Consider the following 16,776-nt stretch of genomic DNA (forward strand, 5'->3'; position numbering starts at 1 on the left):
GTTGAACATAATGCCAACTTCACATTTTGATGTCAAGCCAATGGCAGAGCGGCCTAAATTTATTGTCCACCATAGTACATAGTCTGGGACTCTGGTTCTGGTAGTTTTCTGACTTTGCCAAAACAAAATGAATCAAGGTATGCTAGTCTGTAGTAAATATTTAGAAGATCAAGATTCCTGATGTTAAAAGCAGGAACTTGGAAACTTTTTTTGTCTAGAACAAGAAGTTAATAATTTCAAAAGGATAGTGATACCGTTTTTCTGTTAAAAACTTTTGATATCTCCCCTATAGCTCGTGAGGTCAAACTTTCCATTGGTAAAAAAAGTTATGCACTCGTTGCATAAATAACTATTTTGAGTATTTTGTACCATTTTGCACTATTTTGCAAACGTTGTTGTTTAAAATCATTATCAAGCGTCCAAGTGGACGTTTTTTCACAAGTGAAATAAAATACTTTTTAGGCACCCTTAATAAAAACGGTAATTTTACGTACTCACAAGCGGCCGAAAAGTAACTCTTTTTCGGACGCACTTTCTCGAACTCTGACCGTGGCGTCATCTGTTTAGTAAGTTAACAACGGCAAAACCGATAATTGTCCTGTCACCATAAATTATGTAAATAACTAGGTAATAGTATTGCAAATATGAAATTAATTTTCTAGTTTTGTTGGCAAGCTAACAAATATTATTTAAAAAAAATGTTAATATGTATTAATAATTGTATCTACATATTTGAAAAAGGTAGATATAAAGTAAATTTGTAATTTTTCCAATGATTTCTTTTGCTTTGTAGTTCGTGCGGTCGCTTAAAAAATTTAATGCCAAAAAGTGCCTTTTGTCCTGTTTCAACCCTCGGTTGCGTCTCGACCAGAAAATTTAGACTCGGACGAAAAAGACGCACTTTTTGGCCTTGATACACAAATAATTACATACTTTACAGTTTGGGGAACTTTTTGAAATTTTATGTGTTTTTTACTTATTAACCGTGATACTCTAAATATTTGCAATGGAATTGAAGCAATTAATATGTAAATCCATCATCAGATCATGAGCTAAGAGAGTGCAATCCCATTAATGATTTTTTTTTCAGACACTAATAGAATAGGCTAATATTGGTTAGTTATTTTGTGTAAAATTAGATTACCTAATGTCCTCACATCCCATTAATATAAGCAATTAACAAAGGAGAACTATTCAGTTATTGATTGTCTGTGCACCACAAATGTGTTTGCTAGAAAATACGCCAACATATTTAAAATGTATTTACAAATTAATAGGAATTGTTCAATTTTCCTACTCGTTAATTCCAAAATTTCCAAAGATTTACCATCGGCTCTGGTCTCTTCCTTTATTTTGCTATTTTATTTATCTTTGTGTTCAATACAACCTCCATAAACGTCCCAATACAGAAATATTTTTTTACATTGATCATTGCACCAATTATGGAAATATTTTAAGCATACATTTTTGCTTCTTGTGTTATTATCAAAGAAGTAACAGTTTAAGAATGCTTCTCTTAAAACTTACTGAAGTGAAACCATGCTCCATCGCACATCCCAACAGAAAATATTTAAAACACAACAACTGGTACAGATTAATCCTCATTGGATTGCTTGTCTTAAATTTTATATTCTTTCCATTTTATCATAATCCTTCACAATTCATACTATATATGTATTATTTCGGGCCAATTATGCATTGTTTCGATATTTTATTTCTAAACGATGTTTTAAACATCGTGTTGTATAAATTCGAAATGATTAATCAACATTTGCGACGCAGGATCAACTTTAATGTGCAACATGTTCAAGAACTGTCACTTCTCCATCATCGTCTAGTACATTTGGCAACAGATATTGTTAAAAATTTCGAAACCACAATAATAGCAGCTTTAATAATGTGGTTTGAAAGCGTACTCGAGACAGTTTATTACACAATTTTTTTGATGGTTAATGGACAATCTCGACCCATTATTGAATATGGGGGCAACTTAGTTTTTTTGACGTATTGTTTTTCTTGGTTTTTTATTATGATCGGGGTTTTTAGCCGCGTTCAGAACAAAGCCAACGAAACAGCAACTCTGGTGCACGATATCTGGAACGAGTGTGCTACAAGAAGAGGGTTAGACGAAAGAATGCCCCATCTTCAATTAATCTCGCTTCGACTCCTCAACACCAAACTCCGATTCACTGCAAAAGAGCTTTTCTTTCTGGACTGGACTTTCTGTCATACGGTTAAAATTAATGTTTTAAGTAACGTCACATTATTTTTTAAATTTCAGATGATCGCCGCCGTTGCTACTTATGTTGTGATTCTTATTCAGTTCCAAATCTAAACTTCTCAATACAGGTTTCTAGTATGTAACAGTTAACAAAAGAAATAATTATTTTTGGAAAGCACCAGACAACACCAATTAAAAATTACTGTATAATTGAAGTACAGTAGAAACTCGTCAGGTCCGGGACCGAGTATGGGTGACGAATTATAGAAAATTCCAGGAAAAATAAACGCATTTTATATACAGTGCATTTTTTTTAACTGTTGCCATAGGGAATTGCCTGGTAAAACTTATACCCCCTGTTAACTTTTGTTCTGATGAAAATATTCAAACCATTTTTGGAACAAAGTTGGAAGATTTTTTAAACTATCGGACAGATTACAATTCAATATTCTAAATTGTCGAAAAAGTTGTGAAAAAAATATTTATAACACACCGGAATAATAGTACGTCGAGCGACCGCCAGAATAGCGTCCTTGTCGGCTCAACTAGCAACTGCCTATCGCCATTTTTGATTTTTGTCAGTTTCATTTAAAAAATAAATAGCGAGATCTTCTCGTGGCTATGATTAAATTTCTTTATAAAAAAAAAACAAAACGTAAAAACGTTAACGCACAAATAATTCAACAAATTAACAGAAATTATCAAAGGAATTGTTCAAACTGTTTTTCTTCGACAATTTTGTAAATTAATGTCGCACTGTAATGGAATTTGGTCAGGTACTGGTTGAGCCGACAGGGACGCTATTCTGGCGGCCGCTCGACGTACTATTATTCCGGCGCGCTTTAAAATATTTTTTTCACAACTTTTTCGACAGTTTAGGATATTGAATTGTAATCTATCCGATAGTTTAAAAAATCTTCCAAATTTCTTCCAAAAATGGTATGATTATTTTCATCAGAACAAAAGTTAACAGGGGGTATAAGTTTTACCATGCAATTCCCTATGGCAACAGTTAAAAAAAATGCACTGTATGTATTTTTATTTTTAATTATAAAATTCTTGTGCATGATAATAACTGGTGTTTTTTTTAAATTTGGCGTCGAAGTTAAAAAAAAATAAATATTAAAAATCTATCGATAAAAATAGTAGATAATACTTCCGACAATAACAAAGTTCATTTTTTGACAAACGTAAAGAGTTTGCTGATGACACAAAGAATGAACTCTTTTAACAAAGAAGAAAAAGTTAACTTCGTAAAATGGTATTACTCCGGACTATCTTTTAGAGACATGCAAGCAACATTTCCTGAATTCTATCCTGAGCGACCAATTCCAAGTTTGACATGTCAGATATCATACATTGTCATCTTTGGTTGTTAGTGTTGTCACCTCGGTTACACTTCACAGCTATTGCTATTTTGACAAATTCTTCAATTCTTTTTGCCATTATTGTGTACAGTTGCGGCCGTTGAAAACTCAGACACTTTGACAACGCCAAACTTTTGGCTTTGTAAATGGTACTGAAAGTGATGTTCCTCGAAATGTCACTCAATCATTATCCACATTAATTTCTCTCGCAATGGCTGCTATACTCACACCGTCCCTCAGTCAAACACATTTTTGCAAATCAGATAATTGCGGCATTTCAAAAGTTACGCGCGATTCTGACCTAATATGTCAAATACTGACACTGACTTTATAATCCTTGATGAAAATCCTGTTTACGCTAATCAAATTTCGGAATTTATACAGAGTGTTTAAATCTTTCCTGTCTGAGATTTCAACGGCCGCAACTGTACTTCCAGAAGATGTTAAAAAAATAGAATTGGGAACCATTTTTAAAACTCTACAACTTCTGTATTTAAGGCTTTGTTCTAAAATAATTAGGGGAGCCAATATCCGAGGATTCTTACTTTTACACGTAAAGTGCCTATGTACCAAAATCCATTCTACACCCGGTACATAAAACAACAAGATTCAATTAATCTAGCAGAGATGTTAGACAAGTATATTTTACTGCCTTCGAGTATTACGAGTACATGGACTTTACATATGTACTGTTTTTGTAATTTTAATTGACGTAACTACATAACTTCTACAGGGTCATTATAAATTTATAAATGATTGTCTCATCGCAGTAGGCGTTGGTGACGTAGTTGAATGTGCCGCAAGCCTCATCATAACATGAGTGAGACTAGTATCGCTGATAGCTGGCGCTACCGGCAGTAGTGGAAATTGGAAATCTGTCTACCAAGGAAATTAAAATTTTATTGCCGTTATAATTTTTTATCTGCTCCGCCCACTAAAATTGACCAATCAGAATCAAAGCCAGATTCAATCTGTACAACTTTTCATCACATTTGCCACGTAAAAAAGTTAAGGTTAGAATTTTGCTGTCAAGTCCACAATTATTGTTTTAGGTTCTAAAAAATAAAATGTCATTAAGACAATTCGAATGTCAGAAATTTTTACTGTGTAAATCAGATCGTCTTAACAACCTATTTGATTGGTAACTAAGAAAATGAAATGGGCGGGGCAGATAAAATGTTACGTTGTCCTTAGTATAGTTTGTCTAACAAACAAAATTTGTGTGGGTTTTCAACGCCAGCTGCGATGGGACAATCATTTATAATGACTTAATGAGTTAATGACGAGTCTTAGGACAAAATAAGTAGGCCGACAAGTCGACCAGTACAACTTTGCGTAATCCCTCGCTCACACATAAACACGATTCAGCTGGTTCATCTGTTATTTAAAGCGAACCAGCTGAATCGTGTTTATACATATAAGGCATTCACGATCTTTTTGGGACTGAGTTGGCTATGACCATCTAGTGATTTTGTTGGCAGTACCTCGGTGATAACTAAATTCCCTAAAGGAAATTGACACTTTTTGTGTTAGGTTAGGTTGTTTTCAGTTTAGGGTTATATTTTCTGAATAGGTACATTGTTGCCGGATCTCTTAAATCTGGACTGTCCTTGTTAAATTAAATTAAATCGTTTAATAGAAATTTTTTATCGTAATAAAATTATTTTGGCAATTTTGACTGATCCTTTGACGGAAATTTAAATTATTTTTACATACTTAATAAATCATTTCGTTTTTTACGAATATTAAAATAATAAATCTGACAATGCGGTGGCAAGAAAATGTCGAATAGACACTGACAGGAAAAAAATTTGCATCCGTTGCATCACTGAGTCAGGTAGAACAACATGAAAAGAAAAAATCATAGGCAACTCGGTCCCAAAAAGATCGTGAATGCCTTATATGTGAGCGGGGTATTACGTAAAGTTGTACTGGTCGACTGTCGGGGACTATTTTGTCCAAAGACTAATAATGAACCTGTACATACATATAGTAAATTCATTTTTGTAATGATGAACTAGAGATACTAGATTTAGTAACTTTTGTCTTGTGAACACCCCTTTTCAGCGCGAATTTGAGCTTTTAAAAAGTTAGGTTATGAGTCACGTCATTTGTTCTACAATTTTGTACTTTTTCATTATGTTTCCATTAGCCTTTAAAATGTTCTGCTTCGTCATTCATTTTGGCAACGACAATAATATGACAATTTAAATCTTTGCCAAATGTATAATTTTTATTAATTATTTTGTAAAAAAAAGAATCTAACAAAAAAAATTCCAGTTAGTTCGTCATTACACATGAATTTTTTGATCGACACTCTCAGAATTTGAGGATTTTTTCCTGCGTAAACAGATTTTGATAATTGTCACAACTTGTCAAAATGAAACGTCAAGCTAATTTTAAAGATTTTAAGCCATTTGAAGCCTTTAAGGGGCTTGTCGAACAAAAAAACGTTGTCTTCAACTCGTTCGTGTGTAAATTGGGCTTTTTTTGAAACTCGTAGGCCTTTAAACGCTCGACTCAGTCGCGTTTTAAACCCATTCATGCCAAAAAAGCGAACTTGTTTACTGTTTTACTCTTTTTGATCTCTTTGTAACGTAGACGGATTCAAATGATTTGGATCGATCGGTATAGATGAGCTGAATTCATCAGAGTTTATGAATTCGGGAATTCCTCTCGAGAATTTTCCTCTTGTTCCTCGAGGTCATCATCATCATCATCAGGATCATTTGGCGTTTACCTGTTTCATTAGTATACACGTTGAAGTCCGATATGCCCGTAGACGGACAAACAATAAATGCTTGATTTCTACAGGTTGTAACTACGAAACTATTGATCTGACAAAAAAACGTCCGTCTACGTTACAAAGAGATCAAAAAGAGTATGTAAAACAGTAAACTTCTACTGCATCGTGGACTATGCCCACTGGGGACACCACGTCAAAAAAAAAACGCACCCTATTGCTCTACCTCTGTGGTGGTGTGGAAAAGAAGAAAAAGTACAAAAATAAAACAAATTCTCGATTTCTATACGCTGTAACTACGAAACTACTGATCTGACAAAAAAACATAAAGAACAAAAAATGTAGAGAATAGCATGGTCTACATTTTCTATAAGAACTTAGATAGAGGTATCTCTCACGGATAATGAAATAATTGCAAAAATGTGATTTTGCACCCCTATTCTCCAATATGGCGGGGCGAGCGGCAACCCCCCAAGGTCACAAACTCAACAATATTAATAATAAGCCTGATAAAAGATACCTGCCAAGTATAAACTTTTCTGTACCTTTTGCAAGGTAAAACTCCCTATTGATTGGACTAACAGCTATTTATTAGATTAATGTTGTTTTCTAATAAAATTCTCATCCTTCAATCAATTTGATTAAGACAGCAAGCTTGTTGTGTTTGATATAAAATTTCCCAATTTGTAAAATACATATGTACTCGTATATGTAATAGTATTTTAGGTCTCAAAACTCAACTCAACGGTATACTGATGCTAGAAGATTATTAGAAAAAAAAGTTAAAAAAAATCTTCTTTCGTGTAGAAGCTACAAAAGCTCAAAAGTTACACCTTTTTGATTTTACAATTATCCTTTTTGGTGATTTTTTTGTGAGGGTAAAGAATTTGAATGAAAAACCAAAAGAATGTTTGTGTGGAATAATTTTCAATATTACTACTACTACTACGAGCCAGATTTGCAGCATGAGTGTCTTCAAATGACGAGTGCTCTTAAGTTACATAAAAGGAGTTTTTTTATGCTATTTTGTCTAATTTGCATATTAAATACTAGTCGAGTCAATGAAACCGAAAATTCGCTGAAACTTCTTAATCCTCAAGAATAGCTCCGATTTTGATGATTTTTTTTCAATGTTCGTTTTTATATCGGGTGTGTCAAAAAAATCGAACACCAAAGGAGGTATACAATTTAGAGTAATCATGGAACATGAAGAATTTTTTTTTCTAGCTTTTGGCCTTTCGTTAACGCGCAAGAGCTTTTGGAAGTTACAACTAAACTACTTGTAAAACTAAATGCTCCTGTTATTGATGTGGAAACCTGATAGTATATGTCAACTCTCAAAGGTGCCCTCAACAGATATCCAAAAATTCCTTTCACGAATACGTTCGAAATCCGTTTCTTCGTCAGTGTTAAATATGATGAAATTTGGTGTGGGAGAGTAGTTTTCAAACGCGGCAACATTGCTAACATATTATAGCAACGAAAAAAAAACACCTTTATAAAATAAATGTCAATGAAATTGTAACAGTTTTCAAATTATTTCTCTAAATTTTAGGTTAGCTGTCAACATGCTCCAATTAATCTACGCTTTAAAAAAGCACAACAATTGACGGTTTCCAAGGCCTTCCCAGCCCAGGATTTCATTTGAACGCGCGATAGAATTAATATACCGGGTGTCCACTCTCAAAATCGAACATAGGCAATTAACATTGTGCATTCAGTTTAACAGAACCAGAAGGTGTTAGAAAATAATTAGAAAAGGATTTAGGTACAATTTTTTTTTACTCTACGGGTCAGTTTACAGAAGCGAAATTAAGTTAATCACAATCAAATGCGAGATTAACTGAACACGTGATCAGATTGAACGAATCGAAGTTTCGAATTCATGTGTTAATGGCGCATTAAAATTTAATTCGAATTAAATATTTAATTCACTTTCTATAAACTGGCCCTACAACTTTTATATTTAAGGGTTTGTTCTAAAATCATTAGGGGAGCCAATATCCGAGGATTTTTACTTTAACACGTAAAATGCCGATGTACTGTAATGATCTACATATATACCATTCACGATGTTTTGGCATAAGGGGAGGCTATGATTTCATTTTTTAACGTTGGATACATGTTTGATTTCTGTCATCTCTGCTGTCACTAAAGTACCTGACATGCGGACCTATCAAAATGAACGTAACATGTTGCCGAATTTACTGTAATCATAATTAAGCGACTTTAAAAAGTATTGATGGTGTTTGTATTAGACTGCAGAACATATTTTCAGTAAGTTACAATGATGTCAAGTTCTTTTTGTGTATAAATTGAATCGTAGGTGAGTACAAGATAAATACGGGGTGATCAAGAAGGACTGTTTAAGTTGGTAACACTGGATCGTATTTTAAATCGTATAACAGGAGTAACTTCCGGTTGTTGGTGGCTTGTCGTTGTTAATGCTATACCTATATCAGATATTTGTCAAATAAACCAACAAAACATATCCAGTTGCAGTGTTATAAATAACCGAATTAAATTTTTTTCTCAATTGTACTGCCAACTTAAACAGTACTTCTTGATCACCCGGTATATAGCACGGATAGTGAAGAAAGAAACAACGACCCAATTGAAATGGCACAGGGGTTTTGTAAGACCTATTATTACTTCGCGATAGAGTTGTGAATTTATGGCTTAAGTCTATTTTGAAATGTACTCCTGAAATTTGCCAACATTTTTGTAGATATTGTGAAGATTGGGCAAAATTAATGGGAAATCTTTCATTTGAAAACGTGCTTCCTTTAATAATTTCATTAAGAGAACCTGACTCGGAATTTGATTGGGATTTTGATGCAGGTAATGATGATTCAGAATTTTCTAATGAAATTATGGAAGTTGAATAGTTTTGTTCTTTCTTGTCATGGACGATGGTTGTGTAAATATTTTGCAGAAATATTCGAATAAAGTAAGGCTTAATAAGTAGGTACAACATTTTATACAATCTAGTTCTAGGAATGTTTTGGTTAAAATGAAAAATTCATTGAGAAGTTACTAACTGGTTGGTTAAGACACTGTATAGGTGGGTTATCTAAGTGGTGCATAAATTAACAGGAGCCACTTCGTCTTCCGGTCCCGGTCTGTAGTCTGTTCAAGTCAGTTTCCTGTTTTGTTAAATTGGATTAAAAATATGTGAGTATTGTTCTATTGCAAACTAGTAAAACTGACAACAATGCACTAGACAAAGACGCAGTTTATAACCTCAAACTTAGAAAAACATAACCTAATTCAACAGACAGCTTTACTGCCAACTTAAATGCACTTTTTCCATGGCCTCCCCTTATGCCAAAACATCGTGAATGGCATATACTAATACATTACTTCTTTCCGCCAAATATTCGAACCTGCAAAACTGATACACGTGCGGTGGTGATCGTATCGTGGTAGTGATCGTCATCGAAGCGAAGGGCCCTACATTGTGTTTTTCTTTTGGCGGAAAAGGTTCGGAATGCAAAGGATGAGGGTTCCATTTGGAAGAGTACCGCAAAATAAAACACACATGTGAGAAACGCAAAATACCTTTTATCGAAAAATGCCTGTAATAACTTTGATTTCCGGCGGACAAATAAACGAATCCAAAATAACGGGAATTAAGTTTAACGAATTAAAGTAAAATTAACAATATCAATGCGGCAACACTTAAAATGAACAGAAATGGGTAAATGACAAACAAGTTAAAGTTTGCACAAACATGGAATCAAATGATAATGCAGTTATCACAGGCAGGGACGGATAAAAATCCTCTTCAAAACCGTATTCCTGGTATTACTCATCTTTTACAACTTGATTAATGACAATCATATGCTTAATTAGTGAATACAAGATCAAGGTACACCATCGAAGGCTTAGAAGCTGGTGGTAACAAACTCTGGGTCGCGAGGCAACTGAGAAGAATAATCTGAATCGTTTAAGATCAAGCAACGTTTATAGATACTTGTGTTAACGCATGTCGGACTATGTTTACCGACAAATAACGAGTGATAGAACCGTCCCGATGGTTTCAGGTAACATTCCAGAGCCGCATCGAGCAAGGCTTAGGTTCGCCTTCGCCAACCCACCGTTTACCGACAAACCACGAGGTCTAGAAACGCTGTGGGGCTTCACGTTAACATCCCAGAGCCGCATCGAGCAAGGCTTAGGTCCGCCTCCACTAACTAACCGTTAACCCCACGTTACTTTACTAGCTAACCCCACGACTTCCTGAATGTCACTTAGCTTCCATAGGGTCGTACCCACAATATTCTAACTCTGACTCATCCGAAATCTACTCAACGAGTTTAATTCAACAGAACAAAGATTAAAATATCACAAATATAAATAACAACATAAATAACGCCAAGTGCTCTACGTGACTACCAATGCTACAATCTGGGCTGGGCTAAACTAAATTGGCGGGTAAAGTGCCGTTAGAAAATGGTGGCAAAAATGGACGCACGTGAGTCAGACGATGGCTACTAATTTGCGAAATTAATTGATTGCCTGAAAATTACATCTTCCGGGAGAAACTTTGGGGATAACGCTTAAAATTAACAACTGCGTGCTTCTCGAGAGAAACAGAATGAAACAAAATAATATCTACAAACATACCCTCTACCACGTGGTCCTGGTATCAACGAAAAAAAACCACGAACCCGGGTTAATTTTCCGTGGGTGGATTGAAAAGTTTAATTTTCCAAAGGGGGCACAAAATATCTGCAGGGGACGGTAGCGGGATTGATTTCTCGTTCAACTCACTGTGGATTCTTTTCGAAAGAAAAAAAAACACACCCTCGCACATCGGAACCCGCCAAAAAGTGGCTCTCTCCCCCTATCTACCCTCTACCTGCCGTGTTGCCAACCCCCACCCTTAGTTCCTCGTCTGTGCAGTGGTACGTTCGTTTTTTTTTTTTTTGGTGCGCTATTTTGGCGGTACCTACCGGGAATTCAAATTTAAATTTTAAACTGTGTCACTACAGTACCAAAATCTATTCTACACCCGGTATAAAAACAAACATTGAAAAAAAAATCATCAAAATCGGACCTGTTCTTGAAGATTAAGAAGTGAAAACCTTCATTGACTCGACTATATGTAAATCTACATAGGTTCACTCAAAATCTCTGGTAAATATACAAGATATTTAGAGGTAAAACTGCATCATTATTACAACATATGTCCCAACTGCTGCAATGATCTAGAAATAACACAATGAAATGACGTTTTCACAATAACAAACATTTACCATGTGACAAGAATGCCAATCTAGCTTAAAAAAATTCCTTGCCGTGAAGTTAATCTTGTTGATTTGAAGCCTCATCGAGATGAGTTGAAGATGACGAATTCTTCGGTCGATTTTTCCATCTCCAGCATACTTATTCCAAACATCGTGTATATAAAAAGCTGTTAAATCAGCTTGATTTTGAACACGAGTAAAACTCTCTATCAAAACGAAAAGCCAACAGAACAGGTAAAAAGTGAAAATTATGCAAATCGCATATTCACTCGGATACCGATTTTCTTTGTTCACAATAAGGGAAATCCCAGTATAGATAATAATGATTATGTTTTCAAACCATCCAACCAGTTCGACAATTATTGTTATCTCAAAATTCTGACAGATCTCGTTTGCTGTATCGACCAGGTCAGAGTGAAAATGAGACAATTCTTGCATCCGTTGAATGTTAAAAGTAATTTCATTTTCATCAAGGTCTTGAATCCTTGCGCCTTTACTCAAATGAAACAGATTGAAAAAATCTGGTGAACTGACTTGACGTTGCATTATAGAGTTGAGTTGCTTGAATTTACTAAAAGCAGTATTCATGATTTCGGTTAAGAAAAGAATGTCCAAGCTGCTCAGAGTCAACGGAAACATGTCATAAATCAAGTAGTTTAACCCTATATCCAGAAAAGGAGCACAAACAAACGTCAATGATAGCACTACAAACAGAATTATTCCCAACCAATTTCGACATTTTAAACTGTTGTTAATAAATGAATTATATCGATTTTTGTTTAATTTCAACAACAACAATTTTATATTATTGCTTCTTCGATAAAAACAAACTACACTGATCAACAAGTATGCGATATTTCCACAATTTTTTATTTTATGTGCAGAGAGAGATATGTCTGTCGTTCGTTCGTCAAGGACATACATGTTAAAGTAGACAGAAAGATAAATTATATACGAGTAAAACGGAATGCACCAGAAACGTGCAAGAATCTTTGAAAGGAAGCTGCTTTGGATAGTTGAAGAAAATTGAATAATTCCAGTTAATCTGAAGAGACATTTCAAAACTGTTGGTACCTCTTGAAGCAAACACATTCTTAAATTGACGGAATTAAATGGAGGGAAAGTACTTTACTTCATTAATGATTGACTCAATAAACACTTTGAATAATTAATATTTTAATGGACACAATCTAAAACGAATTATTAGTAGTAGAAGATATTATCTCAGAAGTTTATTTCTGTCATGTGACCACATTTCTGGCAGAAAAACAAATACTAATTAAGGGGTGCCATTAATTAAACCATTAAAAATGTGAATTCATTGTCGATCAGTACTTGATTTTCATATTTGGAATTGAACCAATATGACGACATAGGTGGTAACTGCAGCTACCATCTAAAAAAATACACTATGATAAAATTCAACCAATGGAACTTACGGTGTGGCAAAAAGTCCAGTCCAAATTAAAGAAATTATTCAGCGTAAACTGCAGTTTGGTGTTTAACAGCCTAACAGAAATCAGTTGAAGATGGTTCACACTTTTATCATTTACTTGTGCCAAAATATACTGATTCCACAAATCGTGAACGTGACTGGCAGTTTGATTCGCCTAAAATCTTTATATTGCTTATAAACATTTTGAATTGAATCTAAACGTTACCCTCTCTTGAGTACAGCTGTACATTCCAACCATCAAACAGACCCACAAGAAATAAAACAATATGTTCAGTCCCAGAAAGGGTAGCACTAGCACTAAAGTTGAATCACCTTTAGTTCCGTTGATTACATCAAGTAAAAAAATGTAAACTGTGTCGATGATGTAACCAAACAGCATGATCGTGGACACTATTGTAGTGATGTCAAAGAGTTTGCTAACGTCGAGAGAGAGATTCACTAGATCTAGATGATGAAGAGACAACTCCTGGATCCGGCGAATGTTATGACCGATATCCAATTTTTCTACTTTTCTGGCTCCGTTCAAAGAAAATGTTTTATGAAATGCGACACGTTGGACCTCTGTCTGTAGACTTTGATTAATTGAATCGAACTGGTTTCGAATCGACTTGAGCACATTATTTAGGAATAAGTGGTCAAAAGAACTCACTCCTGCCGATAAATAAGTTGAAAAGAGAATAACACTACTATAGTCGTAGATATAAATTATGGCTATAAAATTTACTACACCTGTCACAATAAAAATAATTTCAAACCAGTTGAGACGTTGTTTGTGAGTTTCCGGTGATAAAGTAGTTTGGATGTCTTTGAGTTTTAACAGTAAAAATTTCAGCTTGTTACTTCTCCATTTGAAAATCACTATAGATGTGATCATGGTAAAACTGCTTACCACTGACGCTACCATGTCTACTTTTTGGAATGTTGCAGTTAAATTCTTTTTATCAAAATAAGTTGAAGTAAGCCAAAAATAATAGCAAGAGAAATGAAGTGCACACACTGGGACGCTCCAGAAGCGTGGTAAATATCTTGAAAAGGTCGAAGAAGTATTTTTGCATGAAAACTGAACAATTCCAATGAATTTGTAAAAGAGTGCGAGACAAAAGGGTAATTCTTCCATTAAACACATCTTAACAGAATGAGTATAGTTTCGGTTATGTATACATTTTTAATCATCATGCCATATTTATGAGCTTTAATTGAAGTCACATTATAATTAATTGATTGAAAATCTAAGTGGATTCAATAAAAGCATCGTGTAATTATTGCCGAAACTATTAAATGTAGAATTGAATAAGGATGACAACATAGGTTGTAACTGACGCTATCATCTAAAAATGAAACATTACTAGATATTATAACCCTTTGACTTCCGAGACGCACCATATGACAGAAAGTCCAGTCCAAATTGAAAAAATTTCTAGCACTAAACTGTAGCTTGGTGCTAAGTAATCTGACGGATATCAGTTGAAGATGTCTCACTTTCCCATCGACTTCTCCTTTTAGACTGTACCGGTTCCAAATGTCGTGAATATGACTAGAAGTTTCATTTGCCTAGAACTCATCAAATCTATCAGATCACACAGAATACATTCTTACCGATTGTTGGGTCCGACTGTACATGCGAACCATTACGAAGAGCCACAGAAGAAAAAACAACAAATTGGCTTGGATGTACCAAAACTGAAGCGGAGCGTCGGGTTCGATTTTGTTCACAACAAAATAAACGAAGTCGTAACTGGCATCGACAACGCAACTAAACCACATGGCCATCGACACAATTGTCGTAACGTCAAAAAGGCTGTTGATATCTTTGGCCAAATGGACCAAGTCATAGTGAAAGAGAGACAGTTGTTCGATATGACGAATATTGGAAGCGACATCTTTTTCTTTAAGTTGTTTGATCTTTTCGTGCCTAGTCAAAGGAAAAATTTTGACCAAGTCGACGGAATTAACCTGTCTTTGGAGATGATGGTTAATCAGATCGAACTGGTCACGAATCGACCTCAAGACATTACTTAAAAATAAGTGGTTCAAACAGCACACTCCAGAAGGAATGTAACAAAAGAAAATGAAATTCGATTCGTCGGTAAAAAGAGTTAGTGCATAATTGACAACAATGGCGGTAACCAGAATTGTCTCGCTCCAGTTGAAATGATATTTCTGTTTCTTTGGTGTGCCACAAAACAAGACGACTTTGATGTCATGTACTTTCTCCAACAACAAACTGATTTTATTGGATATCCAATATTTGGATACTACAGATGTAGTAATTGCAAAAATACTCACTAAGGCGAGAGTTACGTCGATGTAATCTATCAAATCGATCGAATACGCAGAATTGATTGTGTCTTGAAGCCACACTGTGCACGTATAGATGTAAAATATGTAGAAAGGTAAACAGTACAGATGCGGAACAACTGAAGAAAATGTTGACGGAGTACTCAACGGAAAAGGAATGACTCCATAGAATTTATAAACTAGTCTTACCCAAAATGGTATTTCTTTCACGAAATACATATTACTACAAACACTGAATAAATAAATTGAAGAAGTTCCAAATTGATTATTATCGATTGGTATAAAAACGTTTTTATTTGATTTAAGTGTGAAAACTAATTTCTAAAATGCGAACAAATAAATTATGCATTACCACTAAAAACTACACCGTAGGAATGTATTAAACTTATCATTGTCCCATCGACATTTAATAAAATGCAATGATTATGGGCCGGCTTCACCAACGCCAGTTAAAGTTAACTGTGGGTTAAAATGCTTCGTTACTTTAGTTACCTATTGTTATAACAATGTTTTCGGTAGGTACCGGTAGGTACACACGCGGCCACCCAAAAGTGCACGATTTTTTTCCCTTTGTACAGTTGATTGCAAAAAAACAGAACTGGCAGAATAAAATTGACACATTTTTATGGTGTGAAACCTTCTTGCGAAAGATAGGTTAAAATTATGGTTAAAATTCAATAACATTTTAAAAAATGATTTGATAGGTATTGTCAAGTAGACAATTAATTGACAAATGGACAAAACCAAATTTACATTAGGAGAATTTTCATTTCCCGTTTTTTTTTGCAACCAACTGTAGTTTATGCTTTAAAACATAGGCGCACGGAAATGTCATTATTTGATTGACAGTTTCGTAAAAAAATTAAAAATTGACATTCTGAGACATCTCACATCAATTCAAGCTGCTAGAGCCATTGCTAAAATAGAAGAAAACTGGTCTTTGGTTGCTGTAGCTGCCGAATTGCATATCAGTAAAAGTTGTATATTTAACTTAAAACGACGATGGCAACAAAATAGAATACAAAGGCCAGTGCGGGTAGGGGTAGGAAGAGTTTCTAATGTTCAACAAGACAACAATTTGGTTAATTTTGTAATTAAAGGCATTAATATGGTAATATTACATGGGTATTATAATTTCTTCAAGACTAACTTTAGAAGCTTGACTTTTTTTAAACAAAACATACATTTCTCATTAAAAATAGCATTCAAGACGAACGCCACTGGACAGATCCCGTTTCAATCTAGAGAAAAATTGAGAAATCTGCGTCAGATATCGTGCACTTTTGGGTGGCCGCGTGTGTACAATCAAGCAATTTCATTAAATGGTGTGCAACGAATGATGTTTTTGACATTTTTACTTACTGGTAGCAGAGACATGCTCGAAAATTGAACACTTATTGAATTTAGTAATGACAATGAAATATGTACATAAGTAATTA

The sequence above is a fragment of the Tenebrio molitor genome, chromosome 2 (assembly GCF_963966145.1).
Source record: "Tenebrio molitor chromosome 2, icTenMoli1.1, whole genome shotgun sequence".
NCBI lineage: Eukaryota > Metazoa > Arthropoda > Insecta > Coleoptera > Tenebrionidae > Tenebrio > Tenebrio molitor.